The 9,090-nt window shown below is 37.0% G+C and overlaps 1 pseudogene; it reads left to right on the top strand.

The window, feature by feature from the left end:
• The first annotated feature begins 2,315 nt into the window (after positions 1-2,315).
• Positions 2,316-2,780, top strand: LOC132495431 (prefoldin subunit 2-like; annotated as a pseudogene).
• The last annotated feature ends 6,310 nt before the right edge of the window (positions 2,781-9,090 follow it).

Genomic DNA, 9,090 nt, shown 5'->3' with positions numbered 1-9,090 from the left:
AATAGGATTGCTGAAAACTTTAGAAAAATTCAGGAAGAATTGGTATCTTACAAGATTGAATTTTCCAATACATTAATATGATACATTCCTCTACTTAGGTCTTCTCTAATACCTCTCAGCAATGTTTTGTAGTTCTCAGTGTTTCATATGTTTTTCATATTTATCTCTATTTGATGCTTTTACAAATAGTATTTATTTTAATTTCAGTTTCCAATTTTTCAATGCTAGTATATAGAAACACATAGATTTTTTAGTTTTTTTTACAGGTTTATTGAAGTATAATTGATATTTTAAAACTGCACATATTTAATGTATATAATTTGATGACTTCAGAAATATGCATGCATACAACTGTGATATCATCACCACAAGGTAATAAACATCCATCACCTCCAAAAGTTTCCTTGTGTCCCTTTGGTGCGGGGGGTGCTTTTTGGTTTTTTGTGGTAAGAGCACTTAACATTAGATCTACTGTCTTAAATTTTTAAGTGCACCATATCGATTGTTAACTACAGGTACTATGTTGCACAGCAGATTTCTAGAGCTTATTCATCTTGTATAACTATAAATTAATATCTATTGAACAACAACTCCCCATTTCCCCCCTCCTCCCTTCCCTTGGCAACCACCATTCTATTTTCTGCTTCTATAATTTGACTATTTTAGATATCTCACATAAATGGTACCATGCAATATTTGTTCATCTTTGACTGACTTATTCAACGTAGCATAATGTCTTCCAGATCCATCTATACTGTTTCAAGTGACAGGATCTCCTTTTTTCTGACTGAATAATATTCCATTGTATGTGTATATCACATTTTCTTGTCCCATCATGGACACTGGGTTGTTGCCACATCTTGGTTATTGTGAATAATTCTGCAATGAACATTCTCATTCCTTTTCATAAATTTACATATCTTGGAGAGATTTTCATACATTTACATATCTTGGAACCTCACTACACTCATAAATTAGTTCTAGTAGGTTTTTCATAGCTTTCTTTGTATTTTCTACATAATTAGATATTCCACAAATAAAAAAGTTTTACCTCTTTCTTTCCAATCTGTATGTCTTATATTTCTTTTCCTTACTTTACTACAATAGTTAGGAATTCCAGCAAAAGAGTAAAAAGAAGTGAGGAGAAAGGATATCTTTGCCATTGTCTCCATGTTAGAGGTAAACAACCAGTTTTTACCCATTAAATATGGTGTTAGCTATTGCTTTTCTTAAAGCTCTTCATCATATTGGGGAACGTATATTCTATACCTAAATGACTTAGACTTTTATTCACAAATATAGGTTGGTTTATCTAACCTATATTTTTTTCTAACCTGTTAATATGATTATACTGATTGCTTTTTAGTATAAAACCAACCTTGCATTCTTTGCATAAAGTCCACTTGATCATGATGTGCTATCTTTTTTATATATTGTTGGATTCAACTGGGTAAAATTTTATTAAGAATTTTTGTGTATATGTTGATAACAGCTAATGATCTATATTTTTGTGTCTTGTAGAATTTATGCTGGCCTCAAAAAATGAGTTGGGACATGTCCCCTCCACTTCTATTGTCTGTATGTATAGTATTGGAGTTATTAATTCCTTAAATCTTTAGTAGAACTTACCATTTAAGGCACCTAGACCTAGAGTTTCTTTTGCATAAAGCTTTTTAACTACTTATTCATTTTCTCTAATTTATTTGGGGCTTTTCAGGCTGTTTCTTCCTGAGTGAGATTTGATAGTTTCTATCCTTCAAAACCTTTGTTCATTTCATACAAATTTTCAAATTTATTTATATAAAATAGTTCATAATTTCCCCCTTATTTTCCTTTTAAAAACTGAAGAATCCATAGTGATGCCCTCTCTCTTATGGTATGGGTAATTCTGTCTTATTTAGCTTTTTTTTTCATCAGTTGTAGCAAATGTTTATACATTCAATGATCTTTCCAAAGAAATGGATTTTTGTTTCTTCAGTTTTTTCTGTTGTTTTTGTTTTCTGTTTCATTGATATCCACTCTGATCTTTATTGTTTCCTGTCCTATGATTACTTTCCAGCCTAATGCATTTTTCTTTCTCTAATTTCTTAAAATCAAGTTTATATTATTGTCTTGAGATTTATATTTTAATCTAAATATTTAGTGGTATAAATTCCTATATAAGCACTCTTTAACTGCATTTCACAAATTTTTGTTTCATTCAGCTTAAAATACCTTAAAATTTCTGTTGTTTCTTTCTTTGCTGGTGGGTTTTTCAGAATTACAGACTTAAATTTCCAAATATGGGCAGATCGGAAGCCCAGCAAGCAATGAAGATGGCAGAGAGCAGTGGTCGCACTGGCAAGAGCAGCCGGAGTGGCTCCGGGAAGGGGGTTCATGTCAGCAGAGCAGGTAATTGCTGGTTTCAATCGCCTTCGGCAGGAACAGCAGGGCCTGGCCTCCAAAGCAGCTGAATTGGAGACGGAGTTGAATGAGCACCGTCTAGTGACTGATACTCTGAAGGAGGTAGATGAAACCTGCAAGTGCTACCGCATGGTTGGAGGGTGCTGGTAGAGCGAACTGTCAAAGAGGTGCTGCCTGCCCTGAAGAACAACCAGGAGCAGATACAGAAGATTACTGAGACACTAACACAGCGGTTTCTGGCAAAGGGAAAAGAACTAAATGAATTTCGGGAAAAGCACAACATTCGTCTCATGGGGGAAGACAAGACACCAGCAGCCAAAGAAAACTCAGAAGGGGCTGGGGCTGAGGCCAGCCCAGCTGCAGTATTGGTCTCCTAGAGAGCAAGGCCTTTGCATTTTTTCTACCCTGACTCCCACTTCTTATAATTTCTCTTTATTGTTATTATTTTCTCTGCCATTGTAATTTTTTGGTTAATTAAATGTTTTGGTCAGAAAAAAATTTTCCAAATATGTTGACAGTTTCTAGATTTTCTTTATATTTACTTCTAATTTAATTCCACTATGCTCACACAACATACTTTTTATGATGTGAATATTTTAACAATTATTGAGACATGGATTATGGCCCTGAATATTGTGTCTGTCTTAGTATTTGTTCCTTACATATTTATTCTACTGTCTAGGGATGGAGTATTTGTGAATGTTAGTTAATTAGTTGGCATCTCACTTAAATTTAGTCACATATCTAGGAAAAACTGTAATTTGAGGCCCATAATTAAGACCATTAACTTTTGTCAATTGGTGCATTTCGGCATATGTTAAAGTTAATTCAAAACCTATGTTGTAGGGCTTCCCTGGTGGCTCAGTGGTCAACAATCCTCCTGCCAAAGCAGGGGACATGGGTTCGAGCCCTGGTCCAGGAAGATCCCACATGCCGCAAAAGCACTAAGCTCCCGAGCCACAACTACTGAAGCCTGTGCACCTAGAGCCCGTGCTCCGCAACAAGAGAAGCCACAGCAATGAGAAACCTGTGCAGCTCAACAAAGAGTAGCCCCACTCGCCGCAACTAGAGAAAGTCCGTGCGCAGCAACAAAGACCCAACATGCCAAAAAAACAAAAAACAAAAACAAACAAAAAAAAACTATGTTGTAGATGCACAAATGCCAACCAGTGCCCTTTTATCTTTTTGTTGTAGGCATTATTTTAGAAATATTTGGTTTCCAATTGGGTCAAACTGTGAGCTTCTGTTTGAGTGTTGAGTTTCCTTCTCCTGTACCCAGGGTTTTGGGGGATTTTGTTGTTGTTATTGTTGTTTGAATTTTTTGCGGTAGTTAACGGATATACTTAAGGGAGAGAGTGTCCTCTCTATACTGCTAATATTTACAAGTTTCTTACTCCAGAGAGTCTCAAATAATTATTGTCTGAGTTAAAGGTGTTCCCATGGCTTTATTGGGCTTAGAATCACAGGCTTATGCTGGGTTTATCCTTGACTGCACCACAGTAATGTCTTGGGTGTGTTTTACCTATAACCCTGAGAATGAGGACCATTTTTGGAAACAGAGGCAAAGGCAGCAGCAGCAAAGGCATTTTAGAGGATTCTAGTTAGCCATCATCTTCTAAGAGTGTGGAAATCAGCATGCCACATGATGAGTCCTCTTCCTCCGCATAAGCAAAGAACCAGTGGGCCTATATATGGCAGGGTATTGGTCTTTCCATTCATAAGGGTGTACCAACATGATCACAGTTCAGTTTTTTTCCTTTAAAGTCATTCTTAAAATTTCACTGGCATATATTTTTACTTGAGCATCTGTAATTCAGTCTTCAAATCTGTTATGATTTTTCTCCGGTTATGATTTTTCTCCTATTTTTTTAGAATACAAAACTCTTGTTTAATTTTTTCCTCTTTTTGTCCATTTTTCTTCTTAGTAAAAACTAAGGTTAAATCCTGCTTGTTTTTATATCCTCAAATTTTTGTTTGAACATATTTAATTCATCTTGGTATTTTGTGTTAAAACAGCCTTTTGCTTCATAATTGTTTTTGTGCAGGGAAGGGAATTTTTATTAGGTAAAATATTTTTATTCTCTTCAGTTTTATTCTTGTAGTAGTTTTGTGTAGAGTTGTGAGAAGACTGCCCTGTTGCCGCATTTGATAAACAAAGTTGATGGCTTGGAGTAGCTCACAAGACTCTTATTTCAAGAGAAATCTCTTCTGTTAGTGTATAAAACTGCACTTTCTTTATTAGGTGGCCTTTTGAGGAGTGTATGTGTGTCCTTCCAATTTCTGTTGTTTTCTTTTGCCTTCCGCAAACTTTAAAATTTCCCCCAGATTTATTTTTCCTTGAAATGCAGTATCCATTTCACTTTTTTTAACCTTCCTCTCTCCAAAAACCATTATCTTTCCAAAACTGCCTCCTCAACTCCTATATGTACTTTTTACCTCCAGCTTTATTGATATATAATTGACACACAACATTGTGTAAGCTTAAGGGGTACAACACATTGATCTGATATACTTTTATTGCAAAATGGTGACCACAGTCATGTTAGCTAACACCTCGATCACCTCACATAATTACTAGTTCTTTAGTGGTGAGAACATTAAAGATTTACACTCTCAGCAACTTTCAGGTATATAATACAGTATTGTTAAATATAATTATCATGCTGTTACATTAGATCCTCAGAACTTATTCATCTTATAGCTGGAAGTTTGTACCCTTTGACCAATATCTCCCCACTTCCCCCAATTCCCAGCCCCAAGCAACCACCATTCTTCTCTTGGTTTCTATGAGTTTGGCTTTTCAGATTTCATATATAAGTGATATGATACAGTATTTGTCTTTCTTTCTCTGACTTCATTTTTCATAACGTCCTCAAGGTTCACCCATGTTGTCACAAATGGCAGGATTTCCTCGGCAGGATCTTTTTATCCATTCATCTATAGACAAACACTTAGGTGGTTTCCATATCTTGACTATTGTGAATAATGCTGCCATAAACATGGGAGTGTAGATATCTCTTCAAAATCCTGATTTCAATTCCTTTGGACATATTCCCAGAAGTGGTATTGCTGGATCATTTCCTTCAATTATGAAGGATAACTTTTCTGTATAGAATATTCTTGTTGGCAGTGTTGTTTTTTGTTTTTTGTTCTTTTTTCTTTTAGCACTTTACACATATCATCCAACTCTCTACTGGCCTGTAAGGTTTCTTATGAGAAATCCACTATTAGCCTAGTGGGGGTCCCTTTTATGTTATAAGCTCCTATTCTCTTGCTGGCTTTTAGATTTTCTCTTTGCCTTTGATTTTTGACTGTTTTAGTGTAACGTGTCTTGGAAAGGATCTCTTTGAGTTTGTTTGGTGAACTATGAGTTTCTTGAACTTGGATATCTAAATCTCTCCCTAGCTTTGGAAAGCTCTCAGCCATTCTTTCTTTCTTTTTTTTTTTTTTTAATTTATTTGGCTGCGTCGGGTCTTCGTCGCAGCATGTGGGATCTTCGTTGTGGCATGCAGGATCTTTTGTTGCGGCATGCAGGCTTCTCTCCAGTTGTGGTGCACGGGCTCAGTAGTTGTAGCACGTGGGCTCTGTGTGGCGCGCGGGCACTAGAGCATGCAGGTGTAGCTGCCCCACAGCATGTGGAATCTTAGTTCCCCAACCAGGGATCGAACCCACGTCCCCTGAATTTGAAGGCAGATTCTTAACCACTGGACCACCAGGGAAGTCCCGCCATTATTTCTTTACATAAGCTTTCTGCCCCCTGCTTCCTCTCTTCTCCTTCTGGAACCCCAACAATTTGCTATTTTTTTTGATGGTACTCCATAGATCACATAGCCTTTCTTCACTCTTTCATTCTTTTATCTTTGTTCTCCTTGATAATTTCAAAGTTCCTTTCATCTAACTCACAGATTCTTTCTTCTGCTGAAAACATTCTGGTGACGTTTTCATTTCCATTTTTCATTTCATTCGTCTTATTCTTCAACTCCAGAATTTCTATTTGGTTCTTTTTTATTATTTCTATCTTTTTGTTAAACTTCTAATTTTGTTGTGTATTGTTTTCCTGATTTTGTTGGACTACCTTTCTGTGTTTTCTTGGAGCTCATTGAGTTTCACTAAAACAGTTACTTTGAATTCTTTATTGAGTAAATCACAGATCTCCATAGCTTTAGGACTGACTACTGAAAGATCACTGTGATCCTTTGATGGTGTCATGTTTCCTTGATTTTTTATGTTCCTTTAAGTTTTGCACTGCTCTTTTCACATTTTAAGTACCAGTCACCTTCTCCAGTCTTTACTAACTGCCTCAGGAGAGAAATATCTTCCCTCATCCCTGTTAAGTATTCTGATGCTTTCTCAGACCTTCTGTGGATTCACCTGCTCCACAATTTTTGCTCCCTCATGTGGCAAAATTTGTAAGCAAGTATGACTCCTCTCAATCCAGCAACACACCTTTTTGTTTCCCCAAAGGTGGTGCCAAAGCTCATGTTTGTGGTCTCTCCTGGCCTGCAGATTTGAGCCAGCATTCTCTGTTTGCTCATTAGCTGTCTCTCAAAGCTTGCTCTCAACACCACCATTGGGAGTGCACACAGCAAGTCAGCTAGAGGATGGGAATGCATGTATGTGAGGCACACAGAGTGCTTGGGATGCTTGTGGGCCAGTTACTGGAAAATGCAGGTGAGGCATCCCTAAAGTCTCATTGATGGGATTCTTGATGGAGTTGTTGCCGTTACTTAATAGGACCTGTGCTTCTTTAATGCCCTTTGAGAGCCCTAGCTGCCACTCTCTCAGACTCGTCCCACTCCCTAGTAATATAGCTCATGAATCAGTACCCTGGATGGGATGAAAGAGAAGTGAGTCTCTTTGTCAGTGTTCCACATAGCTTGGGAAGCTGGGAGCTCACTCACACACTCTCACTTTTCCCCACGGAAGAAATCAAGGTCCAAGAAGATCTCTCCTGGACCTAAGTTGTGCCACCTTAGGGGAGGAATGATGCCAGTAAAATCAAACTGTTCCTCTTACCCTCTCCAATGAGTCCAAACTTGTATCTTTTTTGCTCCAACAGTGTGCTGGAACTTCTCCATGAAGACACCTCCTGACCCAGAATCAATTTCAGACCATTTTACATCAGTCCCCAAACCTATAAAAGCAAGCCACCAGTAATCAGGTAATCAATCATGTAATCAAACCCTCCTACTTTTTGATGTTTGCTAATCTCTTAAAGCCACACCCCCAAAATCCTCTATGAGGTTAGTTGTTGCTTTCTGGGGGGAAACTGAAACTTCCAAGTATAGCTTTCCATTGCTTATCAAGCAATGAATTCAGTACTTTTGTTTGAGGTATTAAGAGATGGTCTTTTCCATCTTCCCATTGTATTTGGTAAATCATAAAGTTTGAGTAACATTTAGAAATTTCTTAACATAAACACCAACCTCAAATTTCATTAATTATATAGACAAACGTGTATACAAAGCTCATTTCTATAGTCCATAATTGTTTATCTCTCCCTAGTCCAATTACTCAAATATATTCCCTAAGCTTGTTCCCACAGCCATTCTTCCTAATATTTTGTTAATATACTCTCTCTTTTTTTTTTTTTTTTTTGGCAGTACGTGGGGCTCTCACTGCTGTGGCCTCTCCCGTTGTGGAGCACAGGCTCCGGACGCGCAGGCCCAGTGGCCATGGCTCACAGGCTCAGCCACTCCATGGCATGTGGGATCCTCCCAGACCAGGGCACGAACCCATGTCCCCTGCATCGGCAGGCGGACTCTCAACCACTGCGCCACCAGGGAAGCCCCTATACTCTCTATTTTTAAGTTATTACCTCCACAGCTTCACCCTTCACTATCAGTAATTCTCAAAATCCAAAGGTCTGAAGTGTCAATTGACTACAACCTCAAATTCAGTTTTTATTCTGTAGATGCCTTAGATGTCTCAAGAGCACTAAAAACTCATATCTAAAACTACACTTATCTTTTCCATTAAACTTGCCATTAAACATTTAAGTTTCCATTGAACATTAGTCTTTCTGAAATCATATTTCTATTTAATTTCATTACAGTCCCACTCATAACTAGGCATAAAATTTTATTTATGGCTATCATTTTCCTCCATTTCTCCCACATTTATTCAGTTGCTAAGCAATAAAGATTGTACTTCTTCAAAGTCTCTCATAAACATTCCTTCCTTTATATTCCCACTTCCAAGGCCCTGGGTCAAATTCCAATTACTCTTAACCTGTTCTAATTTTTATTTCTAATTGATCTTTTATCTCCTCCACTCTATTTCTGCCTTCCTAAAGTTTCTAGAGTTATTTCCTTTAAATACAGATCAGATCAAGTCATTTTCTTACTCAGATCTTCAATTGTTCTTCAAAATAAAATTTTCAGCAGACTTTCAAGACACCTAAAAATATAAGTACAGTTACTCTTTTCCTGGAATTTGCCTTTCACACACACACACACACACACACACAAACCCTGCATATAACTTATCTTTTAGCTAAAGAAGGTTATCATTCTCTAAATTAGAACTTTAATATTATATTTCTGTGATTGCTCATGTAATTATCTTTGAAATATTATGACTTTTTATTACCACCTTTTAACACTATTAAAAACTATTTTTAAGGCCCAATTCAATTTTCCATTAATTCTTCCCCTATACAGAGGTTGTCTCTTGTTTTTCTTACTG

Source organism: Mesoplodon densirostris, chromosome 8, assembly GCF_025265405.1.
Source record: "Mesoplodon densirostris isolate mMesDen1 chromosome 8, mMesDen1 primary haplotype, whole genome shotgun sequence".
Lineage (NCBI taxonomy): Eukaryota > Metazoa > Chordata > Mammalia > Artiodactyla > Ziphiidae > Mesoplodon > Mesoplodon densirostris.
The sequence above is the reverse complement of the archived record's forward strand: the minus strand, read 5'-3'. Positions and strand labels throughout refer to the sequence as shown.